Source organism: Centrocercus urophasianus, unplaced genomic scaffold (assembly GCF_019232065.1).
Source record: "Centrocercus urophasianus isolate 14NV4802_14NV808 unplaced genomic scaffold, USGS_Curo_1.0 seq_15, whole genome shotgun sequence".
NCBI classification, from domain to species: Eukaryota; Metazoa; Chordata; class Aves; order Galliformes; family Phasianidae; genus Centrocercus; species Centrocercus urophasianus.
This window is the reverse complement of record NW_024884697.1, coordinates 7,164,771-7,191,250: the sequence shown is the minus strand read 5'-3', so window position 1 is coordinate 7,191,250 and position 26,480 is coordinate 7,164,771. Positions and strand designations below refer to the sequence as shown.

Sequence of the window (26,480 nt, the reverse complement as noted above, 5' to 3'; positions counted from 1 at the left end):
ATAAATAGCATCTAGGTACTCTCTATCACACTACAGGCACAAATATTGTTTGTTGCACTTGCAACTCATCAAGACCTTAAAGATGAAATATTTAGGGCTTGTCAACAAGAGTCTAATAGAATAAGGGTCTGATCAGCAGCATACCAACTATTCTGTTGTCATGTCATGGAGAAGTGCATATTTTAAGCCTTTTAATTAGAAAGCAGCTTACTTCACTTTGAAACCAGACTTAGGACATATACCTTGTGACTGATCATCCAGAGAGTGTGGAGAAGATACCACTCTGTACAGTTATTCTAGCTTAACAGTATGTTGACTTCCGCATGTAGACAAACCTTATCAGACCAGAGCAGACTTCAGTACTGGGCGATACTTGCTTCTCAGAATAACTCTGGGGGAAACTTCTGAACGCTAAGTCCCCAGCCTTCCTGGGAGTCACACTTGAGTAAAATGTTGATTTCTAAAGTAGGTTCTGCTTATTTATCTGTTTTGTTTTTGTTTTTGTTTTATGATTTCATTATGCTGAAAAAGAAAAGCAAACTTCTAAGTAGGTAAAAAGAGGTGATATTCTCGTATTATCCAAACAAATGACATTATAAAAAGCTTCTGTACTGCACTTGTGTGGTTCTGCCCTTGCAGAACAGCAGGCTTGAGCTCCAGATAATCAAAACAATCATATCTCAAATTCAAATTATCATCAAACCCTTTTTTTTTTTTTTTCCTCAGAAACTCTAAGCAGAGGGCATGGACAGCTTATTGGAAACATACAGCTAAAGAATCACAGCCCTTTCAAATAAGATGTTTGAATAATTGTGAATGGCTTTCCAGTCCAGATTACTGTAGGGACATTTGACCAACAAGTATTAAACAGATCACAGAACCTTTTAAATTTATCCCCACACTGAATCCAGTAGCTTATTTAAAGACTAATGCTTGTTATGCGGATAGAGTTAAGTATCTAGAGACATCAAGAACATGAGATTCTGTAATTAGTTTGTATTTCCGTATTTTTCTTCTGAAATTGAAACAGATAAACATCCTATGCAAAAATAAGAAAATTTTGTGTAACCACTTAGCTTTAGAACAAGGAAATATATTTGTTCTGCTTCAGGGTTCCCAAACTGTACTATGTGAACCACAAGAGGAAAGCTCTACTTCAAAATTGTACGCAAATCAGAGAACCTCACACACCACTGTATCTCTGCAGGGAATGAAGAATATGTCCTTCAGCAGCAAACACTACCAAAACCTCAAATGCCTATTTTGGAACTGTCTGCCAGCCAAACAGAAGGGCAGGAGGTAGAAACGACAGCTACTCAAGAAAAGAAAACCACAGGACTGCAGCCACATCTTCATTTGGAGTATGTGCAAAAAGGGAAATGAGAAATTGCTGTTGCTTCCAAAGTATAATTGGATTTCTTTTTGGGTATTGGCACATATATACAGGTTAAGACTGGAAAGCTTTCCATAAGGTGATGTATTTGAAGCTCAGGCTACATGCCATTAGTGGGATCTAATAAAACAATTTGGGAAAAAAAAAAAAAAAAAAAAAAAAAAAAAAAAGGTACAGATTTAAGAGAAAAAACAGGAGACACTAATTGAGAACCTCTGGATCCTTCTGAACATAACACCTATACGGCCTCTGGTGTACCTTGCTTTGTTTCCACTGTCATTGGTATCTTCATCCTCCAGCAGCACATTTTCAACTTCTAATAACCTGTGCTCACACCTCTTCTCCCATGTGGCTCAAAGATGGCTTACGAGAGACAGCACAATCTAAACAGTGTCAAGCCTTCTAAGACGCAAACTTCTATTGTGTTGAGAAAAGAATGAAAACAGACAGTAGGAGTATTATAATGCCTGCTGAAAAGCTTTGTGAGAATCCCCCAAGGACATCACAAAGGACCATGGCATCCGCTGCTGACACTTGCACCAAAGATAGCAACATTACTTTTATTTGAAGTCACTGTGTCCTGGTTATTCTGGCATAACATGCCATTTCACTTATAAATATCAGTGCAGAACTTCATAGACAGTCTAACAGTTTATCTTGGAGGTGTCAGATCCCACTTTCCTTTGTGTCATGTAAATTCCTGCATGGAAAACAAAGCATAATGAATCCAAACACTTTCCAAAATGCTCTTCTCACATCACTTAAGTGGCATTTACCTTGTTTACAGGAAAGGGAAGGAAGGAATGTAAGGACAAAATGGATGAAGTTCTTATTTTATTTTATTTTTTTTTTATGTCACTCATTAAGGCAGATTTTATTATCATTAAAACAGGCTGATAACCAAGAACTAAAATAGACATACAGCTTGCACTGACCAAGTGCAGAACAGCCATGCCTATGATATCAGTGGCATAACTGCTATCACAAACAAAGGCGTTCTCACCATTGTCATGAAAATCTGACACAAAACCTGAAATCTGTCTGAGTAAACACTACACAAGCAAGACTGATGCTGAGCAGAGGTACTCTTGAGGAATGAAGCACTTTTCATCCTGAATCATTTCTGGGAATTAACAGGATACAGCATAAATGCACTCGGATTTTTCACTAAAGCTCAAAACAGATTTAAACTGTGGTAGGAAAGAGATTAAACTGCAGAGGGGAAACAAAATTTGGAGACTGGAGTAGAATGTCCTGGAAACCACCTGCAGCCATACTGCAAGGAAAAGGCAAGGATGGGCAATTCCAGCTAAGAGAGACCAAGTCACTGTGCCACAGGACACTCTGGCAGCCAGCACTGGTCCAGGGCAATGGAAAAGCCCTGGCTCAAAGCTTGGCAAACCAAGCAGAATCTGACCTCAGGTGTTAAACTGAATATGACCATTTTGTTCTGTTTTTCTTTTTTATTTGTATTTTTTGGCTTTGAAGACGGATGTTTGGGATTAAGAGGAACAAGCTCCCTGCACTGTGTGCTGCACGCATCTCCCACTTCTCTGTCAGACTGAGAAAGTGCAGAAATTGGCATTTGAACTTTTAGTAACGTTTTGTGTGTAAGTATTTGTTTTTCATACTTACACAGCAATGCACAACAGCAACAAATAAAGAAAAAAAGAAAAGTTGTTGTTATTAAGAGCCAAAGCACAACAATTTATCCCTACAGCAAGGATTTGACTTTAAGCATGGCTGAGAAAATTGGTCTCTGTGTTATCATTTGTATATCAGTGCTTGTGTTGCCTTTTTGGAAAGCAATGACCTGTGGAAAATGCACAGGAAGAAAAGGCTTCATGGAGCTTCAGACAGAAGCACAGCATAATAGTTATCAGAAAGTTAAAAGTATAAATATATAGGGGGCAAAAAAACAAAAGCAGATGTAGTGATTTTCAGAGAGATACCATAATATTGGTGTATCATTTTCTCCATCACATATATATTATTTTGTGAGCTTAATCAGTCTTCAGCGTGAGCAATCTATACGGATTTGATATGAAGGTACAAATTCCTCCCATGTGGAAACTCAATGAAAGATGTACACGTTGCCTGGGTGTCATATTGGAAAAGATATTCCTTTACTATAGATACTTTTTTAAAACAAAATTCAAGCTGAGGCAGCTTTATGAGATAATATATGTCTGCTTTTTGTAGATGTCACTATGGGACTATAACCATAGAGTTATAACTCCCGAATAAATCTGAACACTGCAAACAGTATTACCCAAGATACTCATCTTTAAAAGACAGACAGCACAGTACAGCATAGTTCAATGCATTTTTCTTCTAGAGGGCCTGCAAGACCCTTAAGCCTGGATAGTGTTAGTAATTCTCTTAGAAGCATTAATTCTCTCACTTCTTTCTTATTTAGGCAGGACTGACCTTCCAAAAATTACTTCCAGTCAGCTTTTCTCCAAAGCTTTAAGACTTTGAGTTCAATTCAACTGAGTTCAGTAAAAAAATCAATTAAAAATAAAACAAAATAACCAACAACAAAAAGCACAATAACTTGAGTCCTAAAATAAACACCTTGGATTTCATCAGGTCTGAGAAAACCTCTGTTCTGAGAATATTACATACTATATAAAAAAAACAGATTGAGAGACCACAGTGACTCAGGCAGTAATGTACAATATCACTGTCTATTAAAATTATTTTAGCCAAAAGATTTGATTCATAAGAAATATTTATGACCTCTTCAGCCTTGGTGTTGGAAAGCAATACAAAAACTACCTTTTTTTGTACCAAGGCTTAAATCTGTTTAACAACACATCCCCTCGGGCACCTGGCCTATTGGGTGCACATGCAACAAATCTGTGGTTATCTCAAGCTGTTCAGTACTTGTGGTATTTGAAAAGAAGCATTGCTCTGCCCACCTTACTTGCAAACCCAGACATGGCTCCAAGGCTGCCCAGTTCTCCCACACACTGAAAACATAAGATCTACTCATCTCTTCCACATTTAAATCCACAGCTCAAAGCTTAAACGTTCTTCCTAACTTTCTATAAACTGGCTTCCATAGCCTTCCCTCCTGGTCTCTGGCTTTTGGGAATCCCATTACAATCATCCAGTCATTGCACAAGCAGCAGCTCTGCTCAGAACTTCAGTCTCTGTCTTCTCTTTACAACTCTACTCCCAAATACACTGAAAGCAAGTATATACAGTTTGATTTCTTCTTTCAGCTTTCAGAGCTACTCAGTCCTTCTGAAGATATATGACTGCCCTTAGCTATTACATATCATGTCACTAATTTGAGTTATGCATCTCTAACCAACACCAGCTGAAGATTAAGCTTGTTATATCACTATTTTTTGCAATACAGCAGTCATTTCTCTGTGATGCCATCTTTCCCATGGACACTCTCCACTACCTCAGTGCAGCAGTTTTATTTCCAACCCACAGCAGACATTTGACCCTCAACTTCAGAGTATATTATATTAATGGGGCAGATTCAGTCTATGAGTAGGTTTCCTGTAATAAATATGATCACTGTGGAACTCCTTACCAAGGACTACTCTTGAGGATCCTCTTCAAGAAGTCTATATTACTAGGTTACAACTCTGAAATGGAGATATACATGTTTAAATATAAATTGACAAAAAACTCATTACCAAAAATGATTTTATATTTCAATTTTAGGAAGGGAATATACATAATAAAAATATCTGGCTTTTATTACCTACCCTTTATGCTTTCATTTCTGTTCTTTGAGTTGGCTTGTTCCTACAGATTAATGACTTAAATTATTATGCCTACAGCAAATTAGATGATAGTAATGTCTTTACTTTTCATATGCTGAGATACACAAAGATCAGGTAAAAATTGTTGTGTCTGCTCCAAAGATGAATAAAACTGAATTATATTTTCTTTCTTGGTAAACTTCTGTTTCTGCAAAGTATTTCTTCTAGCAGATTTCCTGTTGAAGACAAGAGTTCTGTTCCAGTTAAACATTAAGGCTACATCTCTAACTCAAAGTATTGCATAGCTCAATGGATTAAAAAATTCCAGATTTGTTCATGTGGAGACTTTGTCCCTCTAGAATGTCCTACCCAGAATAAAGTGGACTCTTTGAAGCTACACTGATCAGAAATTAATTTGCTAAGTCGAGGTCACTGGAACCAAAAGTCAAGTTAATTCAATGTAATTATTCTACTGGGGCATTAGGTCAAATTTGCAATTTATCTTTCACAATAGGGGATCTCATAATGCCGTTACAAATTCAACTTCGCCCTGATGCTCCTATCATTCAACAGCAGAAAAGCAGGCTGAGATCTCTGTTTATTCTACCAAATAAAACGTGTTTTGTTACTTGTCTTCTTGAGGAACCTACATCTCTTACAGTCTTTTGTGCTCACTGACTCTTGCCCTACATTATAGTTGTAAGTGGGTTTTGTTTGTTTGTTTAGGTACATCACCAGTGCTCTCAAGAAGAGAACTTTCATTACTGACTGGAAACACCAGGACAGACTGGGACTAATATCACTGAACAATACCACTAATAAATTAATATGAAGTTCTCTGAATGAGAACAGGTTATTGTTTTACAACAGACACTGGAGATTATGTAAACAAAAGCAATAATAGATAGCCACACTTCATGTACACTTCCTACTAAACACAGAATTGTAAGAAATTTGGAAAACTGATGCTAGTAACACCCTTAACTGTGTCTCTGATTGTTATTAAACAGCAGATCTTCAAAGGAGTAACACACAGTCACACTGTTAGTAGAATATACTACCATAGCTTTGAAGATGTGTTTACAGCTCTAACAAAGATGCTTAGGCACCTGCTTAAAAAAAAAAAAAAGTGTAGAAATTAAATAAATGATTTTATACACAGGTGGAACTTATATTTCAGAAGTCAGAGATTGGACATAGGAATATTACACCTTGAAATAACACAGAACGTGAAGAAAGTCAGAAACGTAGGATGGTAACCTTATAGTCAAGGCTGGTTCTTTCTGCAAATGTTGGAGAAAAGGGAATACTGAAAGAGTCTGTCACTGTCACTGCCCCTTCATTCTATTTATTTACTCTCTTGAATTGTAACTGTTTAGCCCTTTTGATTCCAAAGGATGTTATGAACACAGTTTTCATCTTCTAAAACCTTTTAGTATAAGCCTTCATAAAACTTTACATATGTGCATTATAAAATTACAGGGAATAAGTTCCATATGAAATTTCCATCATATTTCTTCTTACTATTTTTTAGCAGAGATTTTGACGTTAAGCATGAGAGCAACAGACATTGTTTTAATTCTTCATTGTGGAAAAAAAAAATAAAAAGCAACTTTTTTGCTTTGGGTTGAGAAAGAATTTTTTACATTCTCCCTCTTTGCAATCTTTCCCTTACAAAACCAAAAAAGGATTTTAGACAGAGAAAAAGTAACCACAATTATATGCAGTGTGTCATTGATAAATTCCAGGGGAATATAACAAGCTAGGTAGGCACATACCATTAGATCTAGCTGTTCTAACTGTTAAAGCTCTGGCCAAGATTATGCTGGAATATTTGGCCACATCAGCCCTCAGGACTCCACTTAACTTTTAAAAGACTTGATCTCACCCTAGATTTAGACTGTAGGAAAGTGCCTCTTTCAAAAGAGCATTCACACAGCAGTCTGTCTTTAAACACATGCTTAAGTCCCTTGAAGTCGCTAAAAACAGATCAACTGCAAACAGGCACAAGTCTTTCATTTCATGACAATCTTAGTTTTGTGTAATTTTCAGCTAATCCTAGGCCTTCTATTCCCAGTGCATTTAGACCTGAGTTATGCTGACACAAGATGAGATCAGAGAAATGGCTACAGTTTCCTCAGGATTTTTAGGAGACATTCCAGGAAAATGGATAACATCCCTCTCAGAAAAAATAAATAACAAAACAACAGCAAGGAAATCTGTATATTATTGGGTATGCTCACAGGTTACATGACTTTTTAGTCTCCTTTCTCTTGCATCACATCTGCTTCCAGCAAGGCTCCTGATTCACTGACCAGCTAGATTGGAAACTGTTTAATTTGGGATATTTGTTTAGCTTTTAGACTGACCACATCAAAAGGAAAAACTCACATGACTCTGTGTTTACAGTAACAAAGCAAGGAAAAAAATGCATAGATGTACAAAAAGGGTGTGTGTTACTGAAAGCTGAGTAACGTATACAGTGTGAATCCATGCAGTGCGGAATGTCTTCATGAGTTACAGGTTTCCATGTACACAGAAGCTCTACAGCAGAAATTTATCTTTAGCCACACGTACTCTGAACCAATTCAGATTCCCCCTGCAAATTAAGGCTGCAGATAAATGTCTGTTATGTACTGCACTCAGTCCGATCAGTAAAGCTGACTATTGATAAACTGTTAAGTACCAGTGGAGCTCTGAACCTTAATCGTATTTTCCAGTTACGCTGTAGGGAAGGGCAATGATTTAGTTAAGGCCAGTATAATGTTCTAAGCCTGAATACCACACCCACAACTCTGATAGTCAAGTTGAGTCAATGATTCAACCCAGATGGGAATCCAGGTTCTTCTTGGCTAACTGTTATCTGTTCTGTCCATTAGGCTATATGACTTCCATAAATTATTTTGGAGTTCCCGTTAAAAGAAAATAAATCCACATGATGCTAAATGCTGCCTCCCAGCTGTAACACAAACTGGAATTTTGGAGTGTAGCACTGCTCTCTGAGTCATCCTGGATTCACTCCATATGACGTTGACTCCATTTAAGCTGGGGAGGGTCAAAAATAAAGGTTTTTTTTCCTTTTCTCTTTTTTTTTTTTTTTTTTTTTTTTTTTTTACCCACTGTCAGATAACACAAGGATATCCATGCAGCATGCCCCTAGGTTGTGAAAAATAATGCCAGAGAGGTGCCTTTCTGAATAGACAGGGGAAGATAAAAGGGCTAAAGATTTACATAGAGATAATTTAAGCACTGACTCATTGCCATTGTTTAGTTCATGAAATACATGAAACCCAGACAGAAATATTGGGGCAGGGGGGGAGATTGTTACATGTGACAGAGAGGCAGCACTATAAAAAAGATATAAATAGCACACCCATAGAGAAAAAAATTGCTTCACACATAGCTTAAATACAGCCACCATGCTCCATGTCTCACAGGCACTGCTCTTCTCTGATCCTCTCTGTTGCTTGTTTGCATCTGGAGAAAGTTCAGAAGGCAAGGAAAGCAAAGACATCACACATTCACTGCATCAATTTAAGGACACTCAGGTTGCATCTTTAGCATTTTCCCTGGGTTAAGAAGACAATGGGCCAAATATAGCCCTGGCTGTCCCACAGGCTGCCCTGCCAGGAGAGTGCGGTGGGAAAGCCTGCTTAACTAGCAGTGAAGGATTCCCTCGTGTAGGAAACCTCAAAGACTACAGAGGTGGCTCAGTGGCCAATTCCAGCATTAGGGGTTTTAGCCAAAGACATGCTGGTATGTGCTGGGAATTCAGCTGATTCCCAGCTGATGAATCAGCCCCTCCAGAGCCATAGGTAACCAGTATGTCTACATTGCAGCGCTAAATGGTGAAGAAAAATCTAAGACTTCAAATTTCTATAACACCAAAATGAAAAGAGAAACTGCAAAACGAAGATTCAAAAAGAATCCAGAAATATATAATTATTTTTATCTCCTTAGGCTGACAGCGTTCTTACAGGGCAGCTCTCCAAGATTATGACTTTCTGCAGAATAAACCATAAAGATTCTGACTTTATAGAGAAGTTACACCTCTACTTGTTGTGTGATGGAACAGGGAAGGAGATGCTCAGTGTACCACTACTGATAGAACCAAAATAGGGATAGGATTTGCTGAGATTGCTTCATGCTTAGGCTTGGCTTTTTATAAAAGTGCTGATTTGCTTAATTATCAGTATTGAATCTCTGTGTAATAATGATGCATCATCCTCAAAAACTTTAAAGGACTCATGAACAACATCAATTCCCATTTAATATTCTAGCTTAATTAAAATATTTTTTTTCCTAGGGACTCGTTTCATTTAATTCAATTAATTCAATCTAAATAGATTTGCAAGGATGCCATAAAACTTGTATAATGAAGATAGCGAAAACATCAACCTCCTCCTCCTCCTCCTCCAAAAAAAAAAAAAAAAAAAAAAAGAGCAAACAAAGAGCAAACAACAGGGAAAAAAAAAAAACAAAAAAAAAGAAGTAGGATGAGATCAGAGCTGCTATGAAGAGTGTTTTGCTCTGCTGACAGCACAGCAGCTGGAGAGAAGCAGGTGAATGTTGGTACAGGAGAATGGCCTCCAACTCAGCTATTGCTCTTCAAGGGACTCTGACTGCAGCAACCCACCAAGCCAATTACACCTTTCTGATATTTACTAATTTTATTCAGAACTACTGTAGATACTTCTCTTGTCCTGAGATTGTTGTCCTGAGAGCTTCTTGTATCAGCTCTTGTAACCACAGACATACAGCAAAGGGTACTGGTGAAGATTCTATTTCCATTTCTGGTTAAAGTATGCCTTGTACAGAGCCCTCATATCAACTGTGGGAGAATTCTGCCTGATTTGGAGCACATTTCTATGCTTCAGCACTGCACCTAATGGGGAGTCCATTCTATTCACCTAACTCTGAGAACCCCCATTGAACTGATCCAATGGTAAGAATGAGGGAAAGTAAATTTAGTTCCTGGATCTCAGGCTAGTCTGGATGTTGAAGCCAAAATAAAGTTCAAGCAGAAGTGAAGCCAAGCTGCTCTGCTGGATCAAGGCTGAAATGCTGCTACATATGAAGCATTTCAAAGCAGGATGTGTGTTGGAAATTTTAAGAAAGAGTGACACCTGCAGAATTTGAGTACCTTTGTCCGGCAGCAAGTTGATAATTACAGTTTAGAATGCTCCTTAGAAAGATACTTAGACACCCAACTTTCACTAAATTAGGAAAGATTTTGACTATTACAACCTTTGCAGGAGATGACGACCAGTGCCTTTCAGGATCAGGCCCATAATAAGCTAACTAAAAGGCAGATGAAAATCACATCAATTATACTAATGAGGGCTTCGAAAACAGTAGTAAAATATTATGCCATATCATACACCAGTGGCTAACAGTAGGTCAACCCACTTTAACCTACTGTCTAGATCTACACCTTAGTAGGAAAAAAAGCAAAAGCAGCATATGAAAAGCTTGCCAAAGTGTAGCCCGCATCTTCTTGGCCTCTGCCAGAGCCACAGATGCAGGGTAGAATTGCTGCTCTCTCTGCACAGTATTCTCTGCTCTTGGTCAGACTGCCCCATCGATCTCTATTGTTCTTGCACAAGTTTTCCCATTTGAAAGCAAAGTGAAGTGTTTTCTAAGGAAATATAGGTGGCTGCTTTGTGCTTCCTCAGTACACAGCCACCAGTTACCTAACACACTCAGGAATGACTCCTCTCTAGAAGCAACAACTTTCGTTTCGTAATGCTGCAAATTGAGGAGCTTTGCCACCCTCTGTGTTATTGCACAAAGCAGAGGAGGGGTTGTCAGTGCCCAAAGAGAAACAGTGTAGTTCCACTGAGCAGCCCAGCCCATCAGGTGCTCTATTGCTCCAAGTGATGGACACGTCCGGCAGAGCTGCACTCATGGCAGTGCCGGAGGACTATGTGGGATAGAAGGAAATTTGCCACCACTCAGCACGCAACAGTTTCCCTGATGGATGCGGGCTAACTTTGTCCGTCGCATCACCCTAAGACCTACGCAAAGCAGAAGCAGACGCACGGGTGCCGGTGCTGCGGGATCAAACCCCTCTCCCACCACATCACAGCCTTTAAACCCCAAACTCCAACTCCTTCTCCCCGACCCCTCAGTGCCACCACGCCCAGGGCAGAACGAAGGAACAGCCGGAGGGCAGCGCCCCTCAGCCCGGCTCCCACCCCCTCGCTGTTAGCCGGGCAGGTGGCCCAGGACCGCCGCCAGGTGCCAGGCGTCCCGAGCCGGGAGGAGGCTCCGGGATTAGCAAGAAGAAGGGACCTCATGCACTTCTTCCCCTACCTGCACCTTTCTATGGGAGGAAAAGTGTTGCGGGGCGCGGCGCGGAGCGGTGGGGCTGCGTGGTACCTGCGGGTAGACGAGCGGTGGAGCGGTGCGGGCTGAGCTCGGTGCGGGGCCGGGGCCGGTGCCGGGATCGGGATTGGGAGGCGTTGCGAGCCGGACGGGCTCCTCCCCGGCGGCGGCGGCGGCGGCTGCGGCGGCGGAGGGTCTCGCTCCTTCTGCGCGAAGTGTCAGACTTTCCCCTGGCTTCCCTTCCTCCATCTCCGCCACCCCTTTCCACACCCTCGCACGCACATGCACACCCCTCCAGCAAATGGGCTGCTCGCGCGTGTGTGTGTGCGTGTGTCCGCCAGCCCAGGCGCACACCCACTGTTGCTGCTCCCAGAGTCTGTCCCAGCCGCGGCCACCGCGAAGCAATTGCTCCATTGAGCAGCACGGTGAACACGCATATGGTTTGCAGCAGCAGCATGCTGCGATCGGGTACACAGGGACCCTGCACTCATGGCACTTTCCCTTCGACCGAAGAACTCCCTTGTACTCACAGAATCAGAGCCCTCTGGGTTGGCACAGGAGTATCTCACCCTGATATTTTGATCGTCCTGCACAGATGCTAGTCCAGATCATAACATCTAAAGGTCCTTGCACATTATTCTCATGGCACTCTGCTGCTAGAGCTGAAATGCAGTTTGTTGAGTGGCAGATGGAGTGAAGAAAAAAAAAAAAAGAAAAAAAAACTCAGCACACTTTCTGATAAGGAGGAAACAGCTGGGCAGCAGGCATATGGCTATAGTAGCTGGTGCGTGTTTAAGAGAAGCATAGAATTATTAAGACATTAAGATTGGAAAAGACCCCTCTAATATCACCTGGTCTGACTGTCCACCTACCACCAATGCTGCCCACAAAACCACGTCCCTCTGTGCCACATCTACACATTTTTTGAATGCTTCCAGGAACGGTGACTCCACCATCTCCCCGGACAGAAGCTCATGTGCAAAGCTGTAGCTGCCAGGGCTACATCTATCTGCCTTTGCATTTATTTTTTTTGCCCATGGAATGTGTTATATTGGTGGTTCTCCATCTTTCACATGTTGCAGACCACTTCCTAAGGGAGAATTTCTCTCCTGGACCAACCCACTCCCACACCAAACCCTTCTCTCCAACATATTTCCTTCTGTGGCTGCCCAAGGAAGAGCCTTCCTGCCCACAGGCTGAGGGCCATTGAACACATGGCACAGATAGCATCAGACACTTCCAGATGGGGCACAGTGGGGCTCTTTCAAAAATGGTGTTTCCCTCAATGAAGAGCTCAGATTGGAAGCCTTCAGCTGGCAGCATGGTTGCAGAACAGACTTCAACAGTCACTCCCATGAAATAACAGCAGAACCAAAGAAGTCCAGAGGAATATATTGGAGTTTCCATCATGTTACTCACCTCAGCAGAACTTCACCCTCACCTATCATCCATGTCAGATGGGTGGTCTGGGTATACAGCATAGAATCTAAATATGTTTTTTAAAGAAAATTTCATCAGAAGCCAGCCTTACACTTTACACTTTTTAATATTTTTTTTTTTAAACAGTACCAGCCTGATGTTGTTTTTAGAAGTTCTGTACACAGAGATACACAGACTCTGCTTGTCTACATGTGCCTCATGCTCCCACAAAATAAACACAGCAATTCTCAGACAGGTCATTTCATAGTTGCCTTTGACTTCTGCTGTTTTAAGGCCTTCAAAGGGGGATTTTATATCTGATTTTCCATATTTATTTCACTGTTATCAATAAAATTGTCCAATGCTTTAATCTCTGGAGTTAACACAGTTACCATTGGGATGGGTATGATGCAGATTAGAGCCCAGTTTGCTTTTTTGTTTCATGTAAAGTAATTCTTGCACTTCACCTTGTTCCTAGATCCTGACTGAATATCACAGACACTTTGTTAGGAACTGTTTTTTGGACCCAAAGGAGCTCAGCAAGGAGAAAATGAGGAGCAGGTTGATGGAAGGAAAATCCCTGGTGAATTTTGAAGCATTCATTCTAACTACATAATTTGATGTATTCTGAAAGCACGAGTCCTGGTAAATGGGCAAAAAAAAATAATGCTGGAAAGTACCACTTGCTTCGTGTGCTCGAGATGTTTCAGACTCAAATGAAAAAGAAATCAGCGTGAATGTTCTCTTTACCCGTTTGTGGAAGCATTTTGCAGTCAGGTGTAAAAGAAAACCTTTTTGAAAGTGATTTTATTTTAGGAGCTGCTTTTTCTTCTTGCAGATCATGAGAACATGTATTCTTGGTGGAATAAATAACAGAAAATTCATCTTTTAAGAATTATACAACAGAATTTGAGAAATAATGAAGCTCATTATTTATTGAAGTGGAAGAAACCAAGAAAAAAGATGCCCTCTAGTGGCTATTTGCCGAATTTAAGCGGAGAAAGTTCATCGAATTTCAGCGCAGGGAATATAAATGAACGTGGCTTCTTGTTATATCACCAAGGCTGTACAGCAGGGTTACCCAAGGTCATGCCATGAACACAGACAGAGGAAACATTCGCCATCTGAGCAGTGTCATTTTAAATAATTGTTATGGCACTGCATTTTAAACCACTGTTCAGAAAATCTCCAGTGTAGGTAAGTACAGCTTTACTGGGAGTCATTAGAAGAAAATTTACCTTTCTCACAGCATCAGTGCTGTCTTTCTGAGTGACCTTTTTTGATCAGAGCTGTGTTTGCCCCTCATAGGTTTTCAGAAGCACCCCAAACATTACAGGAATTTCTGCCAAAATTTACAAAAATTGGCTGAAGTTTTAAGAGGAGTTCTTTTCAACGTTGTGAAGATGTGATGATTATAGGGAGGGTGATGATGATGACTTTGTTTTTCCTGCAGAAGGGAAACTGTTGGGTGGAAGATGTAATCGGCACATTCTTACAAAGTTGAAAAAATCTGTTATCTCCATTTTATTTGTTCATTTTTATTTTTTTCCTTTTTACAGCCTATTTGATTCTCCCCTAAAACCCAAGTCCACACCCAATGCCTTCGGCAACTGTTCAGATTTCCTGTAAGGCTGAGCAGCTCATAAAAGAGCAGAAGTTGAACATCAGATATCTGCCTTCTTTTTCCTCCCACAAGCATGAATCAAATGACCAAACAGATATTTAGCAAATTAATAAAACTGTGAAGAGAGGTAAGTTGATTTTTTTTTTTTACTTTCTATTCTCTTACTTTTCTGCTTGATCTTAGGTCTGAACATGTCCAGTTACAGCCATGCCAAGCTGGCATGCTGCAGAGAAAAATATGTTCATCTAAGATAAACTGCCAAGGCAGATAGCTCATCTCTTAGTGAAGGTTACAGTAGAAAAATAATGCAGCAACAAGTTGACACACTATAGGCATTCATTTTTATGCTGAGTGCCATTAATCCTTCTGCAAATAGTGACAAAAACGTGGATGGCCTAAAGAGTGTTTTCAGCTCAAGCAGCAGAGATGAAAGTAGCAAATATGGAGCAGCTTCTTTACTTGGCTTATTCCTTACCCAGATTATGAATTTATGTAGCAAAAGAGCTGCTTCATACGAAGGTCAACTTGTGCAAATAGAGAAGCCTTTGGAAGGAAGGGTTGGTGGCAGGGCAATCAGATGAGGGTGGAAACTACCTCTTACACTCAACTTCAAGTGCCTCAGCCACCAGACCTTTGAAAAGGACACAGCCAGTGAACACCTCCATCTGTTCTTTGGGCATTTTGTCAGACTGGGTCCAACACTTGCAATCCAGTCAAATTCAGACTCCAACACTGTCCAAGAATCTGTGTTAGCAGTCTTTGCAGGTAGCAGACACATCTCCACTGACAACAGTGGATCTTGCACTCATTGATGGAGAAGTATGTAAAGTTTATATATAGAGAGGATAAAGTTACTAAAAGCTAAGGGTTTTAAAGGGAATTAATAAGAAGCAGAATAGTATTAGCAAGGTGCTGAATTACCACCTTACATTTTGTCAGAAAGTAAAGGCTGTTTTTCTTCTTTTTTTGCAACTCAGAATTTTGTCTTATCTGAACAGGATTAGTCAGAGCTTGCATGTTGGCCTGTGCTTATTCATCTGGGATGACTGCTGTGGGAACCCTAGAGAAAGACCAGGCTCCCAGCACACTCCTTCTCCCAGGTTTTGGGAGGAGGATAATATGTTTGTTTGTTTGTTTTCTAAATGTTGGTAAAAATAATGCATCACCTGCATAGGACTCCACATAAATTTCAGGTCTTCTCTCAGGTCTTAAAGCAGGAGTCAAGATCTGCTCCTTTTCTTTCTTTTTAATATAGATTTGGTCAAGCCTTGATATTGTAGTTGTAAACTGATTTGTTCCTAGCACCATTTATTTATATATATATATATATATGCATATATATATATATATATTTTTTTTTTCTGTACACAGATCATCACAGAAAAACATCTGAAAAGCAACATCTTTATTATGTCAGGTTGTAAAGTGACTAAACATGCCAATCTGTACAGGCAGAGCAGTACTTCTGTAAGCTTCTTACCATCCCCACTCTATTTTTGTTGTTTGTTTGTTTGCTCCCACCTGGTCATCTCAAGTGCTGCCTCCAAAGCAGAGGATGCAGTCAGAGCAGAGAGAGGTCAAGCCTAAACACTTCTTTGAAGAAGCTCAGCTGGCAGGATAGGTTGTATCAGGAGAAATCCTAGTTGAAGTAAGAATGGATGAAGGAAGGCATCTCTGAGCCCTGCAGTTTCCAAATGAGAACAGATCTCACCCGGTTTGTTGCTATAAGATGTAAAAGATAATCCAGATTCACTGAGTTGTTGTACCAGAAAGTTGTTGAAAGAGGCAAAGGGAAATGGTTATAAAAGGTGTAGAGACAAGTCTAAGGTGTCACATAAAAGCAGACAAAGCCTTCCTGAAATAATTAGGTAAAAGCAGAATATCCTGTTTTGTCTTGCTGCCGAGTTATTGGCTAATTATCAACATTTAGTCACAGAGGATCTGTTTTTGAATTACTGAACATGTTCAAACTCCATTGGAGTTCACTGTATTTAACTTAGCTCAGCAGATCTAGGTAGAAATTTAATAATGTCACATCAGAGGTACCTTCTTCTCAGTGTTTAGTCTCTGTCCTCCGAAGATCTGCAGCCATCTTCATCAACTACAGTCCAAGATTTGCTGTACAGTGCAGGTGAGATCTGGCTCAAATGTGGTGGGAAGAATAAAAATCTTGTCTACAGACCATGGCTGGGATCTAGTTTCTGCAAAATAAGTACTACGACTAAACAAAGGGTCGCTGTATTTCCACATGTCCTGAGTTGGAAAGAAAAGTGCCTTCTGAGGTCCTGCAGTGCTATGTATTTTATGAGTCAGACAAGAAATTCATTTCCATGAAAAATTAACTGAAACTCATTTTCTCACTTTAAAAAATTATATTTCTCCCATATTTCTATGGGAAGGCATTTCTATCTCCTGTCTCTACTCCCAATGAAACTAGTGGTTGAACTAATTGTTTTAAGCCCTTATCCCACTTTCACTGAATGGCAACAACTGCTCTTTTGATTTATTGGCTTCAGCATCAAGCAGGGAAGGGTAGGAATAAATTCAGCTCTGAGCTGTGTACAGAGAATTCCAGTTCCCCTCAGCAATGTCTGTAGCAATAATAAAATATCCCTTCATTTTAATAAAACATGAGTGCTATTACAAGAAAAGATTCTATGTATTTCCTTATCTCAGAACATGGGGTATCTAGTTCTGTTTATCCTTAGCATGAACAAATCATTGTGAATGCCCAAAAGTTACTTTTTTTTACTGAAAATATGTACTTGTGGTTAAAAGACAAACATCCAAGCAAAAGTTCTATAGATAGAAATGTTCTCTCTGGCTTTAAAACATAGCTTTCTCCAAAACACCCTCTATTTATTATTTATTCTTGGATTTTTTTTTTTCTCTTGTTTTAGAGCAAGTCTTAACAGTAGATGATCACCTTACAAGCAAAATGGCATTAAATGGAACCAAATGCCGTAATGATTTACAATGTACATTATGTCAGCTCATGTTCACTGTACTCAGTAAATTTGCATTAATTTTTTTTTCTCCCTTAAACTGTAATCATTTTATTTTTGATAACTTCAGCAAGGACAGACTTTTGTTAGGAGCTTAAAATAATATACTACTGGCCAAGTCACTATAAAATTCATCTGAAAGTTGAGAGTTATCAGCACTGTCAGAAGGAAGAATACAGTAGGCTTGTATAGTACTGTTTTTTTTTTACATGTTCTATTTTAGTATTGTTTAAATCCTTTCCTGATGTACCTATGCAGTGAGTTTGAAGGAAAGGGACTCTGAACTTGAGGATCACCTCATAATTTCTAATGCAGACAGGCATCAATTCATGGAAATTGTGGATCATCCTTCTCACATACTGCTCTGGTTCACATCATAGCTTCATCCAGGTTTAGTTGTACTATAGCATGCATGTCCTTTAAGTTGCATGTCCTTTACACTGCCGACTTTCTAGCCAAGGGAAATATGTGTTGTTCCTAATGTATATTCCACACTAAATATGGTGATTAATATTGCACTGATTGCTTCTCCACACAAGCAGATCAGTTGACTGGAGCATGGTTGCAAGGCTTTTTCATCAACAACTAATGCATTGTTGCAACAGACTTATTTCCTATGGAGAATGTTTCTTATCATATAGGCTCCTTATAAAGAAAATATAGCGAGATTAGGATCTCTAAGTAATGATTAATTTAAAAAAAAAAAGGAGCACAACTTCCTTCTTATGCTTTCTTTCTTTCTCTCTTCTTTGACTGCAGAGGGAGCTTACATGTCTTCTAAACATCTACAGTTAAATGAGTGAAACCCACCCTGAAGTAGTACAGCTGAAGCCAACATAATTACATACAAAGTATTTTCAGGATCAAGTCCAGAGGTTATTGAGGACTCTGTTATGAAAGGTGCTATTCATCTCTGCATTATAACTTCAAAACAGTGACCACACTTCGGTGTTCTTGTTGAATAAGATTACCTTCAAAATCTGACGGAAATATATTTTACTCAAACTAAACAGATTTTTAATTAATTTTGTTTATTTCTCCTTTCAGTAGAAATCATTTATTCAGTATTATGCTAGATTTGATTCAGTTTACATCAGCAGCCTTACTTGATGTGGCTATGCCTGGCTGCCATTCAGTCTTCAGGGCTATGTCTTAAAAATTAAAAAAAAAAAAAGAAAGAAAAAAGAAAGAAAGAAAAAAAGGAAAAGAAAAACAAACTAATAAGTTTAGAGTCATTGAAACCATGTGCATCTATAAAAACGCTTGTATATTCAGTGACTCTATTAGCTGAGAATACTGTAACTTGAACTGAAACGTGGAGGATGCCAGTGCATTCAAGAGTCAGTATTTGCTACTGTGGTTTGGGTAGATATCTTCTTGTCCCTTTGATATGAAATGAAATGTGATGCATAAATTGGTTTGGTTAGATTGCATTAACTTGTTATCTTTCAGACTTTCTCCTTACAATAAAGGAGGGGCTTTTATCAATAATTGCAGTGAGTGTAAAACTTGAAGCCATAGAAAAGAAGCTACCATGAATGAATATTTCTAAAAACAAACTGCATAAAGTATATTTATGGCTAGAAGTCGTTGTATCTACCAAATAAGTGCATACCTCCAGATTCTTTCAGTTCACAAGGAAACACAAGTAAAAAGGAAAATTGTGCCTTGGATTAAGAGAAATACTAAAATTTATACAAATTGGATACAATAGTTCTCTTCAGTGTAAAAAAAAAAAAAAAAAAAAAAAAGATTTTATCAGTTTTACTTTTCTGAAATTAATTGTTGACTAGATTCACAATAGAAAAAGATGAAAATAAAACAACTATTTTCTCTTACTCATACCATACAGAAATATTCCCATGATTTATTATTACTTTTTTTAATTATTGCAGTCCAAACTACTTAGCAGATACACATTAGTGCCAGTCAGATAAGAAGACTTATATTACACAGAGAAAGAAGGCCAAAACTTGTTTGGTCACTTATCTGTAGTTTGACTCAGGAATTTCAGTGGGTGATCTGAGTCTAGCCTTCAGTCCCTGGCTGAGGTAGAGCAGATGCATGAGGAAGAATGTCAGTTCTGAGATAAATAACTAGAAGGTTGTCTCCAGGGACAAGTTGTCTCTGTGGAAATTGTTCCAGTGGCTAATAACTATAATCATTATCAAGATGATGGATAATTAAAAATTGTATTAAAACAACCCCTGTTGTAGCAGTGTTTCATTGTTACGTCGTTACAAATTTCTGAAAGTGAAGGTACAATAGCAAATTATTTTGGCATACTTTCATAAATGTGAAGGTCTTTGAATACATGAGACTCTGTAGACAATTTAGAAGACATGAAGTGTTGCTGGCAAAACCAAGTCACAAAGCAGATCCAGATGTTAGGGAACTCCATATTATGTTTAAGGAGAACTAAAAATTCTTGGTAACTTCTGATTTTATCTGGGAACATTTAAGTCTATCCTATAATTGGATGTCAAAAGGGATCAAATAATTATACTACCGTTTGTGAACTTACTTTTTGAGAAAGGAAAAGAAAGAGGGATGGAAAGGAAGGAAGGAAGGAAGGAAGGAAGGAAGGAAAAAAATGGAAAATCTAGGGTACAATATAAAATAAAGTACAAAGAAGAATTAAGGAATCATGAAGTTATTGTTCATAGTAGAAGCGATTATAAGATCATAAAGAGCTCTAATACATATTTAGGCTGCAACATATGTGAGTGAGGCACAGAAACTGATTTAGCTTTCCTACATTCTTGGAACAACAAAATCTGCTTCCAGAATCACTCTGTGTTAAAGTAACTTTTTTCCAGAGTAGACAGAAAAAACAAAACAAAACAAAACAAAAAAAAACAAACCACATACACATAAAGCAAGCAAACAAACAAGAATACTGTGATTAAATAAGGCATTTTAAAAATAGTGATTGAAGCATTCCTTCCGAAGTTTAGGATCCCAACTTCAGAAGGCAAACTGCATCCTGGGCTGCATCAAGAGATGCTAGTAGGTCAGAGAGATGATTGTTTCCCTCTGCTCTGCCCTCATGAGACCCTATCTGGAGTACTGCATACAGGTCTGGGACCCCCAGCACAAAAAATGCAATGGAGCTGTTGGAGCTACTCCAGAAGAGGCCATGAAGATTATTAGAGATCTAGAGAACTGCTCCTATAAAGGAAGTCTGAAGGAGTTGGACTTGTTCAGCCCGGAGAAAAGAAGGCTCTGTGGAGACCTCACTAAGGATTTCCACTACTTAAAGGAAGATCCCCAAGATGGAGACTGACTTTTTACATGGTCTGATACTGACATGACATGGGGAATAGTTTAAGGCTAAAGGAGGGGAGATTTAGGTTAAATGCTTGGGGGAAGCTCTTTACACAGAGGGTGCTGAAGCACTGGCACAGGGTGTCCAGGGAAGTTGTGAATGCCCCATCCCTGGAGGTGCACAAGACTAGGATTGATGAGGATCTGGGCAGCCTGATTTGAGCAGTGGCAACCTTTCCCATGGCAAGGGGATTGAAATTAGGTGATCCTTAACGTTCCTCCCAACCCAAGACATTCTATAATTCTATGATTCTATGAAATTGCCTTTGTTTCCTCTTTTCCTATTTCTCTTATATCTTTTCCTATTTCTTATATCTTTTCTTCTTACCCGTTTATTGGAATCCTCCTTGGTGGTGTCAATTAGTCAATCATGCAAGTGTGAAAGAGAAGTAAGGCATTATGTATGAGCCAGTCACCTAAGAAACCATAGGAGTCAAGGAAGGGTTTTAGGCATCTCAAGAGAGATCATAATCTCGTTCTAGATGATTTCTCCTTTGGAGGAGAACCATGAAGACAATCTAATAGAGAAGTGATTGATACTTGGAACAGTGATATTCAGATATGACTCTCACTTATAACTAGCTCATAGGTGACTTCTATATGCATGTTTCTTATCTTTCTGTTGTCCTGTCTAGCATTTTTGATGGCCAATTGCTAGTTCCAGTTTTAAATCAGGTGGAGTTTATTATTTTTCCTGTGCACTTGTATGTTATTCATAAATATATATAACTTTTTAAAATATTTCATTCTGGTATTAATATTTATGTTTACATACATATAAGTAAAAACAGATTGAGCCAGCAACTGCTTTGAAGAACAGGAAATATTCACCTGCATATTCTACTGGAATGAGAAAATTTAAAAGCAGTGTGTGGCTTTACTGGTTAATGCTGGATCCAATTCCTTCATTTACATAAATTAGGGAATATATATTTTTATTTAAGTTGTATACTGATATAACTCTAGAGATCACTGAGGAATTACATTCATGCAGTTGAATTATAAGGTGTTAACTCAAGCAGAATTTTTTTGCATAAATTTCTATCATTTTAGCCATGGAGGCATTCAGATTGAGGTATCAATAACTTCTTTCTCACTTTAACCTGTGTATGAAAACCTAGTCTTCTGCTATCAATAGTAAAAGCCTCCCCACAAATCCAATTGCCAGAGTTTAACAGCAAGGCTCTAGATGCTGCCTATCTTAAATAGTAATAAAGATATCTATTCACCACAAAATTTAACGACCATAAGCTCCTATTTTTATTGTCAATAAGTAAATTCAGTGTAGCACCATGCTTCAAAAATCATAGGAAATTTGACTGCAAAATCAGAGATCATATTGTTTCAGGAACAGTCACCAGTCTTTGGTTTCTGGTGATGGACAAAATGCTCCAGTTCATCCCAATGTTATTTGCCTTTATTTTCTACAGGGTGAATTTTAATACGTTTTCTTGGCCTGCTGAGCCTGTTTGGAATTTCAGATCTTTGATATTTTTATTCATCTCTTACACATAACATCATTCATCTGCCTGGTTTTATAAGATGCTGGCTGTTTGAAAGCACTAAAGCTATTTCTTTTGGCAACATTGTTTAGGAGCTAGGTTTCAAAAGAGGACCGTAGCTAAGGAACACACACTTTGTGTACGTGTAAGTTTCTAAAAATCTAGTAAATTTATATCGCAGGTGAAAGTTTTCAGAACTTGTTCTTTCAGTTCAGCCCAGACACATAACTGCATCCATATTTCTCTGAAACACCAGTTACATGTTCTAATTGTAAATTACACAGCCTCAGTACATTTGGTGGCCTTTCCTTTATGTTTGTTGAATCTAGAATTAAATTATAAAGGAAAATGGACTTGGCAAAGATGTAAGTGGTTTTTGGAGTGATCTGAAGAGTCTTACTCCCAGGTTTTGTGGTGGCTGTGGAAGAAACAAGTTCTGTGCTCATGGCTTTATGGAATATCTTTGGATTCTTCTACAGAGATACATTTTTCTATTTCCAGAACTGTAAGCCTAGAGACCACTGGAAACTCTAAGCCTGGTTTTATGATACCACACCACTGATGAGGCAAAACGCAAACCAAGCATCAAACTAGTGTTTTTGTACTGGACAATGCCCATTACTTCCATTCCTTTTATACGTAGCCATAAAAGCATATGTGCATCAAGAGAATGTCCATCAAGGAAAGCAGCTCATGTATGTCAGGCTTATTGCAGGGATAAAACAATGGAAGGTTTTATAAACCCCACACTGAAAAGGAATAAAAGTCAGTATAATCATTTTTCAATGTGAAAGAACACACACACACACACACACACACACACAAAATAAATCAAGAAAGATCTCTCTGGGAACAGAATACTATGTTTTATTCTCATTTAGTGACACTCAAGAAATCCAGGTTTTCAGCACCAGCCCAATCTAGGACTAACAGAAAGTCACAATAGCAGGAAGGAAAATGTGTACCACACAGCTAGACAGAGTTGAAGATGGGAATTTCTGCCTTCTTACCGCTGAATCCTCTTTCTGCAGATTACTGCAGAAATTTGCCTTGTGTCAAGACCTCTGTACAGGATCCTTTCACCATAGCTACCTCTGGAGCACAGGAATAAGGGTCTTTAAGATATTTTCAGGCAGGGAGCTCCATAGTCTCAGAATGCAATTATTATCACAATGAAAGCCCAAGGACAGTATAGACAGGTCAGAAGTCTTCAAAATGATTAATGCAAGAGCAAAACCTTGATGGATAATATCCAGAATCATCCAGATTTCACTCCTCCCCTGTAAAACAATGAAGCTGAATCTAATAGCCCTTGGGTCACAGCCACTAGTATCAGCCTTTAGGGAGTGACTTTATACATCTTGAGTAGTCACATCTTCAGACCAGTGGAAACAACAGATGACTATTCTCTTAGGATTAGACACTTAATTAAATATAGAATATCCACTCAGTTCTAGCCACCCAGACCCACCGACCTCTAATTTTCAGTCTCACAGTATTTCTTGAAAGTGCAGTATCCTGTCCATGAACACTCAAGAAGAAAAATGTTATTGAATTTACAACTGTCACATTACATATGTTTTGCAAAGAGCAGATAATCTCCTGGCAGACAGAAACTCACCAACATGTAAAGGAAACTGTAGTATAAAATACTCACATATTTTTCCTAACTGATATCTTATATAGGAATTGCTATTTTTCATTCAAAGTCTGCAATATGTTTTGAAAGATAATGTGTAAGGATAGACTGAGGTTTCAGCTCTACCATTTTTCAGTGAGGGCACCGTTCAAAAACCTATGCGTTTTCCTAATCAGAAATTCCCTTACAACAGATTATTTTGCCTGTGTCCTTTATAGGAATTCTTGCACCTTCTACTGAAACTTGAAAAAAACTGGCATCTGCTGAAGCCAGAATGAGGAAAAGATTTGCTATTTTTTTTGAAAAGTTATTTGGTTTTTAACTTATTGAGACCAGAAAGAGGGATGTTGCTTAGGTTCCTTGGATGTTTAGGTTTGATTGAAACAAATGCAATTCCTCAGCTAAAAAACAGAAAGAAAATACTTGCAATTTTTTTTTCTATTTTTTTCCATGTCGATCATTCTGCTGATATAAACAATAGACTTGTGGGAGGTTTCTGTTGTACTTTTTGGTCTCCCATGTAGCTCTGCTGAATGCTCTATTTCTGTGCTTTGTTATGTTACTTTGCCCCTTCTGTGACACTCAGGCCACATTGTTTTCTGTATCAGTAGTACCTAGAAGAAAAGCTCCCCTAAATAAAAATCTAGTATGGCTCAGCAAGGACTGAATCATTGAAACTGACAATAACTATAAGGTTTATTGATTGCAGTTTGCACTATTATTATTCTTTTCTTCCTTTAATCAGGGACTCAAGCTTTTATTCTTACTTTTTCATTGCAAATAGGATTTGTATTATTATTATTTTTTTCTCTGTATGTTATGCTCTAAATTTACAGTTCAGTTCAATAGAAGATCCTTGGATGATGTAATACCTTGCAGCGGCCCTGACTTCAGTAAAGCTGTGCTTGAACACTGGAATGGACTGCAAGTATGAACTCTGTTGTGAATTGCACAATATCCTACCACTTATGCCAAGTAATACACTGTGTTTTTTCAGAACAAAAAATAAATGGTGAAATGATTTATTAAAAAATATTATGAAATGCTGATTTTCCCTTGCAAGAATGAATTAGAACAAAAGTGTACTAAACATGTTAGAGTTTATGTTACCAGCAGTAAATTGAGGGATCAGTTTCAGTACAGAATGGTTAGTGTGTGCTAGTCAGGCTTTGCTTGATATGCAAATTGAAAACCACAAAATGTCTTAAAATTGTCAATATTTTGATGTGAGAGCAACACTTTACTGTATTCTATACTAACTAGATCCAATATTTCCTTTGTTTTTCTTCTATTTCTCAGCCAAACTCTCAAAGCAATCAGTTTTGCTTTTTTTGCTATGATAATACATCCGTGTACAAGATTTAGAATTTCTGCTGCAGACCACTGGAAAAACTTACTCCAGAATTTTAGAGAATGTCAAAGATAATCTAAAGAGAATAAAGCTCTCTATGTAACATACAAGTTTCTCACGTGTATACTTTATAAGGGCTTAACCCCCAGTTAATGATAATGTGAAATATATATTAAAAAGCCACAAAATAATACTAAATTAAATGTAGTCTGAGGATTAACATTTTGTTTTTGTCAGGGGAAAAAAAAAATGCTAGTCTGAGAAGGACATTTTAAGGATTCATTTACTGTCTGAGTCTACTCTTTGGTTCCAGTCACTGATGGGTGAAGGAAATTGTCACCTATGGAATCAACAATTTGTGTGAGAAAAAGACATACTTCCACATTGTATGTTACTGTCATCACAGGTGTTATCAGCTGCCGCTCTGCAGCGCTACTGATCTGCTTAACTAGAGGAACAGAAACATGCACTATTCACGAATATTTTTTTCTCCAGTCTCCCAACCTCCATTACTTAAAAGGTCAAACAAATCCCTCATGTATTCATCCTGCTGCTCACAACTAAAATGCAAAAATTCAAATAAAGTAGAGACTTGCTGAGAAGTCCTACAAAGTTGTGTCTTTTATTCCAAATAAAAAAAAAAAAATGTGTAAAATTATACAAAACAAATTAAATTATATATGGATGGTTTGTCATTTTTCAACCAGTGGGAGACCTTCTCTTTGTAGAAAAAGAGTTTAAAAGGTTTCTTGAATGTCTTGACATACACATTTTGAAACATGCTGAATAGCCTTCCCTAGTGCCTCACTAATTTTAGGATTGTCTTACCCTTTGAGTGACCTGATTGCAGTCACTTATACAGCCAGCTAATTCCCTGACTTGTTCATTAAGATTATTATTGAAAACCTTAGAAATTCATTATGTGTGAGTGCAATGCAGACTAGACAACTTTTTGGCTCACTGCTAATAAAAGATAAGTTTATTTCCTACCTTGAAAGGGAAAAATAGATGACTTTGCATTTCCCAGTTAAAGTCCATTAGAAAAATGATTCTTGAATTTATGCATATAAAAATCCTCTAATTCCTCCATATGAACAGAAATACATGAAGGGATTTTGCTCTGGATAATAAGTTAGTAAGTATATTAATTAAATTTAACTGAATC

General features: G+C 38.3%; 1 protein-coding gene across 3 annotated transcripts in view; it reads right to left on the bottom strand.

Moving 5' to 3' along the window:
* The window catches only part of SEMA3D (semaphorin 3D), a 139,871-nt gene extending 128,297 nt beyond the window's left edge, over positions 1-11,574 (bottom strand). The window contains exon 1 of one of the 3 annotated variants that reach the window (XM_042815704.1): positions 11,503-11,574. The gene's annotated coding sequence lies outside the window, so the exon portion shown is untranslated. Of the gene's footprint in view, positions 1-4,946; positions 4,968-11,436; positions 11,469-11,502 lie in introns of those variants that run through there. The other 2 variants (XM_042815706.1, XM_042815707.1) reach the window with 2 other exon arrangements.
* Between the last annotated feature and the right edge of the window lie 14,906 nt (positions 11,575-26,480).